Source organism: Fukomys damarensis, unplaced genomic scaffold, assembly GCF_012274545.1.
Source record: "Fukomys damarensis isolate Sample0158 unplaced genomic scaffold, DMR_v1.0_HiC HiC_scaffold_37, whole genome shotgun sequence".
Taxonomy (NCBI): domain Eukaryota; kingdom Metazoa; phylum Chordata; class Mammalia; order Rodentia; family Bathyergidae; genus Fukomys; species Fukomys damarensis.
In genome coordinates, this window is record NW_022900949.1 from 36,998,798 (window position 1) to 37,013,962 (window position 15,165).

General features: G+C 35.2%; 1 protein-coding gene across 3 annotated transcripts in view; it reads right to left on the minus strand.

The window, feature by feature from the left end:
- Positions 1 to 15,165, minus strand: part of Mapk10 (mitogen-activated protein kinase 10) — a 308,006-nt gene that overhangs the window by 159,930 nt on the left and 132,911 nt on the right. The gene's annotated exons all lie outside the window — the stretch shown is intronic.

The following is a 15,165-nucleotide window of genomic DNA, read 5'->3' on the forward strand; positions in this document are numbered from 1 at the left end:
TTGAGATCTGTTGTGTAGTACAGTGACTATAGTCAATGAAATGTATGGTATATTTTAAAACAAATAAGGGTAAATTTAAAATGTTCTACCATAAAAGTGATAATAAGCAGGGTAATCAATGTCTACCTAGACTGAATCATCCTATGTTATATACTTATATCAAAACCTTACACTGTACCTCATAAATGTACACAATTATGACTTGTCAATCAAAAATAACACTAATGCAAATAAGAAATAAAATTAAGATGATCCCACTCCAATTTTGAAAAGATAATGATGTCTGTTTTTATGGTTTCTATTCAGTAGTTCCATATACAATTAAATAAGGAAAAAATGGCATAAGAATTAGAAGGAAACTGTCTTCCACTAAATACAATGCAACAGACATTATAATAGCAAACACAAATTATTTCAACCTATAAAATAATTAAACAAGTTTCCTGGATATAAATAAAACTTTTTGATAATACTGACTATGGACAAGTACTGGGGAAATAAGAACTCTAATGCTTTATTGTAACCATCCTTGTGATTTGTACAGTTAATGAAGTACTTTTTGGATTATTCAAATTGATTCAACTGATACTACTAGTTCAAATCTCCAACAATCCCAAAAGGCACTTGCCCAGATGGAGTATCTAACTCACTCTTCTTTGCTTCTTTTTCTTCATTCCTCAGCACAGTTTGTCACTGTACCTATCCAAGGGTATACAGCTCAGTTTCTCAGATGCTACTCTAAACTGCACATACTATGACCACAGCTATCATCCCTCGGAGTAAACCCTCAGCATGCAGCATGCTTAAGTGCTACACACCTGAACTCATTCCTACATTTGTGTTGTGCAGCTACCTGAGTTATACATAGTCTTTTTTTTTTTTCTGAAAAACTACCAGAAAAAGCACTGGGTATTTTCTTCCTTACTGATTCCATTTTAAAAGGTCATATGTGGAAAGGATGGAGTAGACCATCTTGCTCATAGTAAGTGCTACGCATGTGTCTTTATATACACAACTTCATAGCCAGGAAAACAGCACTTCAGATCACAGAGAATGAATTCGTATGGACTACAAGCTCTGAAGACTAAATATAACAATGGGGTGATATATACAAAATAATGTTTATTGTTTCAGAATTATTTATAATATGTGTAGTTCTTAATATTAACCTCATTTCAAAGAAATTCATTCAAATTCTCATCACACTGATTGGTAAAGAATACATATTCATTCTATAAATATTAATCAGTTCCATTCCGTGTCAGGCACTATACTGGGAGCTTCATGGATAAAAAAAATGAATAAATTAAAGACAAAAGGCAAAATGAGTACCTTTAAGGAATTTCTATTCAATTAAAACATTGTGCCTATATAGACTTTAACTGTAAATCCTAAGGGTTGAAATTTTTTTATTAAGTAAATTTCAATTTAAGAATAAACTTTAAAAGCATTTTTATTTTAATATATAATCGTGTAATAATAAGCCTTAAGCAAGAAAATGAAATGAAATAAAATTTTGGGCAACTAATTTAATGGTTAAAACAAAATGTTAATTTTACTGAAAAGGTAGTAGTATTGGTTTAATTATGCATTCTTGGGATAACTAAAAGTGCCCAGGACTATTAATTAGGTGAAATGTTCACTTGTGTCCCAGAGAGGTGCTGAACTTACATGAAAAAATCCATCCCTTAAATAATGTAAAAAGTCTCATAATATAATGAGAGGAACATATTCAGAGGTCATTCTATCTTTCAGTCACTTAGCAACCGAATTTGACTGAAGAGGGCAAAAGGGAAATATCTGTAAAAGTAATTAACTGTGAACTCGGTAGTGAAAAGGGGATAGAAACAGAAGCGTTTTCCATGACTTTATGCCAGCTCTTCTTGTAGGGAAAAATTTATCACTGCACGTTCTCAGCACAGGCACAAGATTGTCCTCTCCTCCTTTTTGTCCATTGACTTCTGTCACTCCCACAGCCCTCTTTTGTATGGCAAACTTCATGAGCACACACGCAAACCCACAGCTTCGCTCATCGTCTCCTTCGTGGTGTCGTTTGGGAAGCAAATTTTTCTAATCTGCTCCTTTCTAGCAAAATTAACGCACCTCCTTTCTTGTATTGCTAAATCTTTTCAAATTCCAAGACAAAGCACACTATAACAAACTCTAATCACAAGTGCAAGTAGACCCTGGTTTCACTTAGCAGAGTGAAGGGTTTTATTTCACATAATTATTATTAGGCAGTACTACATAGACTGAAGGAGGAAACAAGGGTATTAAGATTCTGCCCATTAAAATTAATATCGCAATCCAATGCTTCAAACAGAATAATCCATAAATTCTCATGAAGTCAGTATTTTCTTAATTTATTCTTTTGGTTTTCCCACAGTGGGTTTTTTAAAAAGGATAGTTCTTAGAATAATGGTTATTGTTTCAGGCAATATATAAATATACACTTTTACTGTTTTGAGGTTATTAAAAATACTGTAAGTAAATTAAATCAGGCAATCCTCAATTTTAAAAGAAATTTTATTTAAAAATCACAAATTAATAGTCAACTTTGCAGTTTTTAAGTAATTAAGTCTTTACAGAAATGAAGTCTTTCATAATCCTCAGGTAGAGTATCAACATCCTTGTATTGAAATGATTTAATTACCTGTTAATCAAAACAAGTTACAGATTATGGGATGGAGTATGAAGAGAACAATAACTTCTTAGAAACTGTCTACAAATAAGACTGTCAGTTAAGTGCTTTGTATAATAAACTAACTACTTTAGTACTTTTCTTTCCAAAAATGTGTTTATGAATTACAATATAGTCCCTACGTACTTTTTCATGCTTATATTTAGAAATCTTATCTAAAACCAATCTACTTAGGGTATGGTATATTGAGTTGCATTTTAAAACCTTACATAAATACCAGTAAATGTTAACAAAAACATCAATAAATATTTACATAAAAATCAATAAAACAAATTCTAAAAATACCGGATAATCAAATCAAAAGTATTTAAATATAGCCCAAAACAAAGTAAAATGTTATGCTATATAAACTTAGGCTTTCTCATGACTACTTGAAATGGGGCAACAAAAGATAAATTTCAAATAAAACACTAAAATAGTTGACCTGCATCACTTGTAAGAGTAATTCATGCCAAATTCTCCTTTAGTAGTATAAAAAAAGTTGATAATATGCTAAAATTTTGAACTCTGTATTCATTAAATTCAAGGTAAGATGAATATTGGAGTAATATGATTTCAAATAATTCTCATAAATCTCTTTCTGAAAATGTGTACTTTATACTTTTATTAGTGAGTATTAATATACAGAATAATACAATTCATTTTGGTATACTGGCACATGTACAAAACAAATTTTGTTTCTTTTCATCCTCATTAATCTTCCCTCACCACAATCCCCTTTCTCATTTCTAAAGTCTACTTTCTAGTTTCCTGTCATATCGTCATTATATGTGTGCATATTTGCTCAGTCAGTTAATTTAGTTGCTTCTGTAAAAGAAACACGTAATATTTAATTTGCTGAGTCTGGCTTATTTCATTAAACATAATAGTCCTAGTTCCATCCATTTTCCAGCCATTGACATGATTTCCTTCTTCTTTATGAGTGAATAGTATTCCACTGCATATTCATGGGACATCTTTTTTACAATTAATTTTATTAGTACATTTCAGGTATACAATGTAATGACATTCATCATTGGAAATCTGCACCTTTACATAATCCATCTTGGTTCTTATTTTTTCTCCATTCTACTGCCTTCCCTTTAACCTCTTCACCCTCTCCATTTACAAAGACTTGGTTTCCATTTTTTATTTTCACATATTAATTCCATTCTCTTCTTTCCTTTCCCCTACCCCTCTCACTTCTGCTTTTCTTCCTATTTCACATTATCTATTATACCTTTCAGTCATTATTTACATTTTCATTTTCTCACACCAGAGAAACTATTCAGTTTTTACAGGTGAGTCCTGTCTATTTCACTTAAGAGTATCGCCCCAATGTGCTACAAATGTCTCTAATTTCTGATTTTTATGGCTCAGTAATACTCCATTTTATTATTTTTAAATATATTTTCTTTATCCAGTCTCCCCTTGATGGGCAGTTGGGCTGCTTCCAAGTTTTACCTATTACAAATTATGCTACTATGAACATTGGTGCACATATATCACTGTGGTATGAGTCTTTTAATTCTTTGGAGAAGACACCCAGCAGGGAAATAGCTGGGTCAAATGGAACTTACAATCCTAATTCTTTGAAGTATCTCCATACTTATATCCACAGTGGTTGTAACAGTCTACACTCCCACCAGAAGTGGAGCAGGATTTCTCTTTGCCCACAACCTCACCAACATTTGTTATCAGTTGATTTCATGATAGGAGCCATTCTTTCTGGGGTGAGGTGGAATCTGAGCCTTGTTTTCATCTGCATCTCTCAAATGGCCAGTGATGTTGAACATTTTTTCATATGTTTATTTGTTAAGTCTACTTCATTGTCTTGGAAATGCTTGTTCATTTCAGATGCCCATTTTTTGGATTGGGTCTTTAAATTTGGGAGGTCTGATTTTTTTTAATTTCTTTATATATTCTAGATAGTAGACCTTTGTCTGAGGAACAGCTGGTGAAACTTTTTTCCAATTTTTGTGAGTTTTCTCCACACACTGTTGGTGGTTTCTTTTGCTATGCAGAAGCTTTTTAATAAGAAGACATACCACTTAATGATTCTTTGTGCTAGTTCATGGGCAACTGAATTTTTGTCCATAAAATCTTTTCCTAAACCAGTGTCTTCAAGAGTTCTACCTAAACTCTCTTCCCACCAGTTTAGTGTTTCTGTTTGAATATTTATATCTGTAATCCATTTTTATTTTAGTTTAGTGCTTGGTGAGAGATATAGGTCTAGTTTCAATCTACGGCAAGTTGAAACCCAGTTTTACCAACACCATTTATTAATGAGGCTATCTTTCCTCCAGTAAGGGTGTTTGGCTGCTTTTTTGAAGACTAGGTGGCTGAGTGTATCTGGAGTTGTTTCTGCATCTTCTAATCTGTTCCAGTGGTCGTCAGATCTGTTTCTTTGCCCGTACCATGCTGTTTTATCACCATGGCTTTGTAATATAGTTTCAAGTCTGAGAATGTGATACCCCCTACCTTGACTTTATTACCTAGAATTGCTTTTGGTATTCTAAGCCTCTTCTTGTTCCAAATGAATTTTTGGATTGTTTTCTCAAAGTCTGTGAAGTATGCTGCTGGTATTTGAATTAGGATTGCATTGAATCTATATATAGCAGTTTTGGAAGTCTGGTCATTTTCACTATGTTGATTCTTCCTACCTAAGAGCAAGGGATGTCTTTCCATTTTCTGATACCCTCTTCAATCTTTTTTCAGAGTGCTATAGTTTTTGGAGTAGAGGTCTTTGATTTCTTTCATTAGGTTGATTCCTAGGTATTTCAATTTTTTTGATGCTATTGTAAAAGGAATTATTTTGCCCTTTTCTCTCAGTGAGTCTGTTGTTCGTGTACAGGAAAGCTATTGATTTTTGTGTGTTGACCTTGTATCCAACAACTCTACTGAAGACTAGAAGAATTTTGGTGGAGTTCTTGGAGTCTTCTATGTATAGTATCATGTCATCAACAAATGATGACAATTTGACTTCTTCATTTCCTATCTTTATTTCTTTTATTGCTTTCTCTTGTCTAATGGCTGTGGCTAATGTTTCCAAAACTATATCGAACAGGAGAGGTGACTGGACATTCCTGATTTTAGTTTGAAGGCTTTCAGTTTTTGACCATTTAGTATGATATTGACTGCTCGTTTTTCATAGATGGTTATATCAGATTGAAATAGAGAACATCTATTTCAATTTTCTGTAGAGTTTTTATCATGAATTCATGTTGGATTTTGTCAAATGCTTTTTCTGCATCTATTGAGATGAACATATGATTTTTGACCTTGGCTCTATTAATATGGTGTATTACATTGATTGATTTGCGTATGTTAAACCATCTCTGCATTCCTGGGATGGATCCCACTGGGTCAAGATGTATGATCTTGGTGACCCTGTAGAATTCAGCAATGAAGCCATCAGGATCCAGGCTTAGTTGGTAAGTTTTTAATTATGCTTTCAATTTCACTGATTCATACCGGGTTGTTTAGAATTTTTAGGTCATTTTCAGTCAACTTTGGTAATTCATATGTATCTAGGAATCTGTCAGTTTTTTCTGTATTTGCCATCGTATTGACATAAAGTTTCTCAAAGTAGGTAATAATGATCTTCTGGATTTCTGCTGGGTCCATTGTAATTTCACCCTTTTCATAACTAATTGCATGGATTTGGGCCTTTTCTTTCCTTTTACTGATAAGGTTGGTTAAGGCTTTGTCAATTGTGTTTATTCTTCCAAGGAACCAACTCTTGGCTTTATTGATTTTTATATTGTTCTCTTAGTCTCCATTGCATTGATTTTTGCTCTGATCTTTATAATTTCCTCCCTTGTACGAGATTTGGGTTTGTCTTATTCTTATTTTTCTAGAAACCTTAGGTTTAGCATCATATTTCGTGATTGAGCTTACTCTGTTTTCCTAATATGAGTACTCACTGCTATGAATTTCCCCCACTTCTTACATTGTGACCCATAGATTCTGATATGTTGTATTGTCATTGTCATTTATTTGTGGGAATTGTGTGCTTTTTTTTTCTTTAATTTCCTCTGTGATTCATTGGTTATTCAGAAGTGTGTTGTTCAATGTCCATGTGTTTATGAAATTCTGGTGGTTTCTTTTGCTATTGATCTCCAATTTCATCACACTATAGTCTGATAATATACAGCAGATAACTTCAATTTCTTTGCATTTACTTAAACATGTTCTATGAATGAATATGTGGTCTGTTTTGGAGAATGACACATTTGCAGCTGAAAAGAATATGTATCTGATTTTGTGGGGTGAACAACTCTGTAAACATCTGTTAAATTAATTTGTTCAACAGTTTGAGTTCTAGTATTTTGTTTTTTTATTTTCTGTCTTGTTCATCTATTTGTGACACTGGGGTATTGAGGTTCCCCACTAGCATAGTGTTAGTGCTCATTTGGTGTTTTATATAGATATTTCCAATTTTAATAATCAAGAACATATACATTGGTACTATGTGCAGATTTTTATCATTTTTTAATTTAAGCTAATTAAAATAGGTGCTGGTTAACCTAAGACCACACATATATATCACAGAAGTATTGAATTTACAGACATATTTGCCCAGTAGGAACACAAAATTAGACTTCCTATTGTATTGGGTTTGGTGTTCTTCTTATATCAATATGAGATAAAAACTGAAAATTGGCAAATCTTGCTTCTTTACATAGCTCCTTCCATCCTTTTGATCCAATTCTAAATATTGCTATTCTTTTAGTCATTTTCTAATTGCTGAGACAAAATACTGTACCTGACACCTGCAACTGAAAATAGAGGAGGTTTATTTTGGTTCATGTTTTAAAAGTTTCAGTCTTTGCTTGGTTGTCAGAATAGTGGAAGGAACCGAGTGGAGGAAAGCTGCTCACCTCAGAATGTTATGGAAGGAATTGGCAAGTAACACACAGAGAGGCAGCAGAATGGGAGTAAAATAACAAAAGTTTACTCCATTGATGGGGGTGGATCACACCTAATGGCTTGATTACATAATGGCATGTACAGGTGGTTACATTTCACTTTCATAGTTCACATTGCCTGATATTCAAAATATGGTGGCGAGGCAGTTGAATTTCAACCTGGATGTAGTGCTTATTTGATTTTTCATGTGCGTTAGTATTTGTTTTATATAGTTCAGTGCACTAGTGTTTGGTGCACATATATTTATGATTGTCATCTCTTTCTCTTGCATTGTTCCCTTCATAAGGATGTAGTGTCCTTCTTTGTCTCTCTTAATCAGTGTTGGTTTGAAATCCATTTGATCTGCAAAGAGGATAGCTATTCCTGCTTTTGGGGGAGTTCCTGTCTCATGGAGTATCGTTTTCTACCCTTCAACTTTCAGTCTATGAGATTATTTTTTTCATGTGTTTCTTGCAAGCAGCCTATTATTGGATCTTGCTTCTTGACCCATTCTGCCAGTCTATTTCTTTTGATTGGTGAATTGAGACCATTAACATTGATGGTTATAACTGATATATATTGACTTATCCTTGTCATGTCTTTTTCTTTTTGTTGGATTATCCCCCTTGTCATGCCTGATGAATTCATTCTGCTGGGCTTCCTGGGGTTAAGATCCTCAGTATCTTTTCCTAGGATAATATTTAAAATTTTTTGGAGTGCTGGTTTGGTATTCATGAAGTGCCTAAAGTGCTCTTTTTCATGAAAGTATCTTATTTCTCCATCAATTTTGAAAGATGGTTTTGCAGGGTACATCAAACTGGGTTGGAGGCTATTTCTCTTTAGGGGTTGAAATACTTGAAAACTCTTTTTTCCTTGATAGTTTGTGTTGAGAAGTCTGCTGTGATTCTGATAGGTTTTCCTTTGTATGTGATTTGTTTCTTTTCTCTAACTACTTGTAGAATTTTGTTCTTCTGTTGGGTTTCTGTAATCTTAACTATTATATGTCTTTGTGCAGATTTTTTTTTTTGATGATAGCTAGTTGGAGTCCTATATGCCTCACTTATTTATATGTCAAATTGTTTTCCCCTACCTGGGAAGTTTTCTGCCATTACTTCTGAGAACAGTTTTTTTATGTCATTTGCACTCTCTCCTGTTTCTTCATTGACTCTGATGGGTCTTATGTTATTCTTCTTCACATCATCTAGCAGCTGCGGGATTGATTTTTTTCTGGTCCCTTATTATTTTTAAGAAATTTTTATTTTCCTGGTTACTAATTGCAATCCTATCTTCCATATCTGAAATTTTATCCTTGAATTGGCTCATTCTGCTGCATAAACTTTCAATGCAGTTTTTAATCTCCTGGAAATCTGTTTGCATCTGTTTTATGGATTCCATTTGTTTTCTATGTTGGGATTCCATCAGCTGCTCTATTTTTTTAAATCTGGGTGTGCTCTAGATTTATTAATCATGTCTTAGTCTATGAACACAATCTCTGATGTTATCTGAGAAATTATTTCTCATTTCATATTTTCCAGGTCCTCTTCTGTTGCCAGTTCATGGAGTCCAGATGGCTGAGTACCAGATTTTTCCATCTCATTTCCCTTAGGTGATCTGGAAGTCTGGTTTGGGGAATTATTTACATGTCTTCTCATTTCAATAGATGCAGCCTACTATGCCTTTGTTGAGGAAACTTTTTGCTCAACCAGAGGTCTTTAATTCTCAGCAAGCCACTGAGCAGACTTTTCTTTGCTGCTAACCAGTACACCAATTCCTGGGTTCAGAATGGTGGCATTCTGGATCTCTGAGCTCACTTGTTGTCTGGGCAGGCTTCTGGCTGGTTCCTGTGCACATTTGGGGTGGTATCTAGGTATACCTCTTGCTGGGGCCTATATGTACCTATTGTCTGGGAGGGCCTTTGACTGGGGGCTGTGCTTCCCAGTTCCTGTTTTCTGAGCAGGCTTCTAGGTAGGGTCTCCATATATTTATCAATGGAATTTGGGAGAACCTCTGGCTATTGCTTGTGTGCCTGTGTATCGCTTTTCCAGGTGGTCCCTTGGCTGTGGCAGATCCTATGGGGCAGGCCTCTGGCTGAAGTTTGTGGGCTGTGCAGCTTTTTTCTGGGTGGACCTTTGGCTAGGCAGGTATGCCTAAGCCTCTGGGATAGGGGCAGATCCCTGGCTGTGATCTGCCTGCAGCCATACTACTCTAGGCCACATAGTTGCTTCCTGGGATCTACACTCACTTACCAATGCTATCGGTTGGCCTCCAGATGAAGATTCAATGGCACATCTTCTTTATCTATTTATCAGTTGTCAGACTTCTACACTACTCCACAGTTTAGCAATTGTGAATTATACCCCTGTACACATGAGTATGTATATATCACTCTAATACACTGACTTTAATTCTTTGGGGAATGTACCTAGGAGTGGGATAATTAGATTAAATGCTATTTCCATTTTTAATTTTGAACATTCCCCATACTGATGTCCACAGCTTTTGCACTTTTAACAATGCAAAAGGGGGCCTGTTTCACCACATTCTCTCCAGAGTTCATTGTTTTTTGTACTCTCGATGATAGCCATTTTGATGGGGGTGAGATGGAATCTCAAGTGGTTTTGATTTGCATTTCTCTAATGGCTTAATATGTTGAATAGTTTTTACATGTACCTGTTAGCCATTAGCACTTCTTTTGAGAAATGTATATTCAATTCATTTGCTCATTTATTATTCAGGGCATCTTTTGGAGTTAATTTTTTGAGCCATCTATATATTCTAGATATTAATTCTCTATCAGAAAATCATCTAGTAAATATTTTCTGCCATTCCTTATGTTACCTCTTTACTCTGTTGATTGTTTCCTCTGCTATGCAGAAGCTTTTTAATTTGATGTGGTACCATTTGTTGATTCTTAATGTTATTTCCGGTGTCACTTTCCTATTGAGAAAGTCTCTGCCTGTACCTATGACTTCAAATGTTTCCCGTGTTTTATTCTAGTAGTATCCTACACCTAAGTTTTTGATCTGTGCTGATTTTATTTGACTACAGGGTAAGATACAGATTAAATTTCAATTTTCTGATTGTGAACATTCAGTTTTTCCAGCATCATTTGTTCAAACCGGTTGTCTCTTTTCCTGGATATAGTTTTGGCCCCTTTGTCAAAAATCAGGCAGAAGATCACACTCAGGGGCATGAGTATATTACTGTGTCTTCTGTTCTATTCCATCAGTCTGTATATTTGTTCTTATGTGGGTACAATATTGTCTGTGTTACTATTATGGCTTTGTAGCATAATTTCAAATCAGATATTGTGATGTTTACAGCAGCGCTCTTTTGTGCAAGATTGCATTGGCTATTCTCAGTTTTTGTTCTTCCTATGAATTGTAGGATTCTTCTTCCAGTTCCTTGAGGTATGGTGTTAGTATTTTGATAAGGATCACATTGAATCTCTAGGTTACTTTTGGTAACCTGGCCATTATAACAACAGGAGTTCTGCCAATCCATGAACAAGGAAGGTTTTTTCTGCCATTTTTTAATGTCTTTTTCAATTTTTTTCTTCACTGCAATATAAATCTTTTGCTTTCTCAGTTGATTCCCAGGTATTTAATTTTTTAAGCTATTGTGAATAGAATAATTTTCCTGATTTCTTTCTCAGTAGGTTACTGGTGATTAAGAAAGCTATTGATTTTTGTCTTCATTTTATATCTGGCGATTTTATTGAATTTTTATCAGGATTAGGTCTAAGAGTCTTCTGGTGTAGTTTTTAGGGTCTTCTGTGTAAAGGATCAAAACATCTGTAAATAGGTATAATTTGATTTTGTCCTTTTCTGTTAGTATCCCCATTTTTTCTTTGTCCTGCTCAACTGCTATGGCTAAAATTTTGAGTACTTCATTAAACAGGAGCGGTGAGGGTGGACACCCTTTTCTTGCTCATCATTTTAGAGAAATATGTGGTTTTTCTCTGTTGAGGATAATTTTGGCAAGGTTTTATCATATACAGCTTTTATCATTTTGGGAAAGAGCCTCCGTACCTATTTTTATCAAGGTTTTTATCATGAAAGGATGGCAAATTTTGTCCAGACAAAGCCTTTACCCTTTAAGTAGATTACATGGAGATAGGATAAAGTGTACTGATGTGAGCTGCTCTTTCTTAGATTCTACTTAGTATTCATACATAAAAAGAGAGAGATGAATACTTTCTTTTCCCCTTCACACACATATATATCATACAATTAACTGATTAGTATCTATGACTAAATATATTTAATTTATATTGAACTCCATGTACATAGAGTTAGAAAAGCATATTCAAAATTTTACAAGTACTGAGTTTTTTAAAAGCAGTGATATTTTAGATTTCTCCTAATAACATGTCCAGACTAAAATAATTGTTTTGGCATTTCTATCTAGCATTTTAGCAAGGCAAACATCTCTTTTTGTTTGTATTTTATCTCATTTATTTCTTTCCCATATTCGATGCTCTCTGTAACCTTTAAATATGCTCAGTAACTTCAGTTGTGTCTTAATTAGCTCACAACATAAGGAGCTTTTGAAGGAATGCCTTGGCTATGCCAGAGAATTATCATTTTTATTTTCCATATCATTTTGCTTTCCAATGAATACATTTAAGGAAATTCTCCTTTTCCCCAGTATGAAAACTAGCTTAGTCTAGCACAGAGAACAAGCCCACAGTCTACCAGGTAGAAGGAAATATGGAAATGTTAATGAGCTGGCACAGACAGGGTCCAAACGCTTGAGGGAAAAAAAAACTAGAAATTCAGAAACTCCTTTGGAGTTAAGGGGCAAAATCAAGAAATGATAGCAGGCTAGAATCAAACTAAACAATAGATGGATATATAAATAAATCCTTAAAAATTGCTTCAAGAAAATGTCATCTAGCATGTCACTGGCCTTTACAGGTCATTGCTTCATCAGTAATCCAAAATATAGGAGAAAAAGACACACTGGATATCTACTCTTTTTACGTATATTTTGCAGAAAGAAAGATAGTGAAGAAATCACAGTAACCAAGCACGTTTTTAAATACTAAGCCAGCTACATTCCTCAGTTAAACAGCACACTGCTATAGGACACCCCGGTCCACTCCTAGTACCCATGCACTCATTTATCCACACAGCTGAGAAAAGGCCCTTATTCTGTTGAAAGGAGCTCCCTAGACAGCTGGGGGCAACTCCCTTCCTGATGACTATGCAATGAAAGATACAAAGTCCTTGCCCCATCACCACCTTTTGCCTTAGTGTAGGACATCAAGATTCAGGAGGAAATGATCAGCGACATCACTGTAGCAGCACCTGTCCTTTATATGATACGATGAGGGAGTGACTAACCATAAGAGAAACATGAGACAACCCAGGTCATCAAGCACAAGGAAAGTCTGAGGAAACTATCACAGATGAGAGGACACAGAGACATTATATGTCCACATGACAAATGGATCTGGTGATGTAAGATATCACCAACCAGGTAAATTGAGTCAGGGCATACAGGAAGCTTGCATATTATCTCTGCAACTTTTCTGCAGTCCAAAACTATACTAAAACAAGAAGCCTAACTTAACAAAATTACTACATAAAAGAATACTAATACTAAGCAATATTTGGATGTTAGAAAAAGAAATGAAAAGCTGAGTCCCTACTTGTCCCTTTCCATTCTTTTGACTGCCCGTGTGTGACCTCCTCCTCTCACACATTCCTGCCATTGTGATACCATCCACCAGGAGGTCCTCCCCAGACACAAGCCAATGCAAGCACCATCCCCTTGAACTTCCAAAATTGTCATCCAAACGAATATCTCTTTTCTTTACAAACACCTAGCCTCGGGTATTTTGTCACAGTAATAGAAAACAAACGGATATGCCAGGCAATTACTCTGTATGAAAATGGATCCTCTGGGCACTATAAAGTCTTATTTCCTCAAGCTGGAGGGCCAAAAATCTGCGGATTGTCAGATATAGCAATTAATTAAAGGGGTAACCAGAGCCTAACACACAGTAAGTGCTCAATAACTTTTTTCCCAACTCATACTATGATTCATGAGGTAGGGCCAGGGATTTAGCTCAGTAGTTCCGCCACCTGCCTTGTAAGCACAAGGTCCCAAGTTCAATCACCAGTACCAAAAAAAAAAAAAAAAAAAAAAAAAAAAAGGATATATGAGGTATGATTAAAAAAAATTTGGTGAATGTTTAAAAATGTTTAAGTGTAGTACAGTAAAAGACACATTGCCATTAATCCTCTCAAAATACGCTCCCTCACTTTGAACACATTCATCCCGTCCTTCTTGCCACTTTTGGTTGAGCGGTCATGCCTGTGAGCTAGGAGTTGCACTCTGTCAGATCTGGTCAGTGAGGTGGATGAAAACACACCGTCACGTTTTTACAAGCCTGCTTTCTGATGGGTGGTACTTAGCAGTAGCACTCACCACGTTTGTGTTTTCTAAATATACATGGCCTTATAAAGGCACTCATGAAAGACTTCCCAAAGGACTTCAGAAAGTGACAAGAAAGATAAGTATGATCAAAGTGAAGGGGAGTCTTTGGAGAGGGATTAATTCAGGGCGTCTTTTACCGTTGTATATTTTAAATTCTAAACATTTATCATATTGTTTAATCACACCTAATGTTGTGTTGCAAGACAATGTCATCTTCTCCAGAAAAATAAATACAATGAGAAGAATAACAGGTTTACTTAAAATGTGGACTGATATATTAGTGAAAGCTACAAAACAATGTACCCTCCGCGTTTAGAGGCAACTGGTGATGCGCCACGTTCACAACAATCCACTGTTCTTAATTTGCTCCATGTAGATAATGAGACTCCCGCTGTTTTTTCGCCAAATGTTTGCATTTATTTCAAATAAGCTTAAATAACTGTAGATTATTACTTTATCTGGGGTATGGTGACCTGAGTCAAGCTAAAGAGAAAAGGTAGAAAAGCGTAAGAGAGGAATGGAGTTGAAGGCTTTCTGAGTTTCTCGCTGCTTAAAATGTCCCTCAGGTTCAGAGGCAGGCGTCAGTTGCTGTGAGCAATCCAATCAGTGAGATTTCATTGCTTGCTTTCACCGGCTAGGTTTATGTTAAAATTGGTGTTACAAATAAAAAGGTGACACAGACATTGCTCTGCACCTTTATGCTTCTCTGGATTCTAGCGCAAGAATTAAATTCTTTAGAACTGAGATGCTAAACTAGTATGCTAATATTACCTGTTGAGATTACAGTCCTCGACAAAATGAAAACTGATGTAGTATTTTCATGCTAACCAGTTCCACAGAATTTCCTTAAGAAATGGCGTTCCAAGAGCTGTACCATTAGAAGTTAGTATTTATTATTATTTATTAGATCATTCTCCTTCAATAAAAGGCTTGCTTGTGTCCTTGACATTTCAGCATAGTACAAGAGTAATAGACAATGTGAAATAGGAAGAAAGGAGCTAAAGGTGTAGGGAAAGCAGGAAGGGTAGGGGAAAGCTAATAAGGGAAAAGAAAAAAATATGAGAAAATGAAAAAATGGAAATGAAGTGATTGTAAAGGAGGAGGGGAGGAGGGGGTGAAGGGAGGGC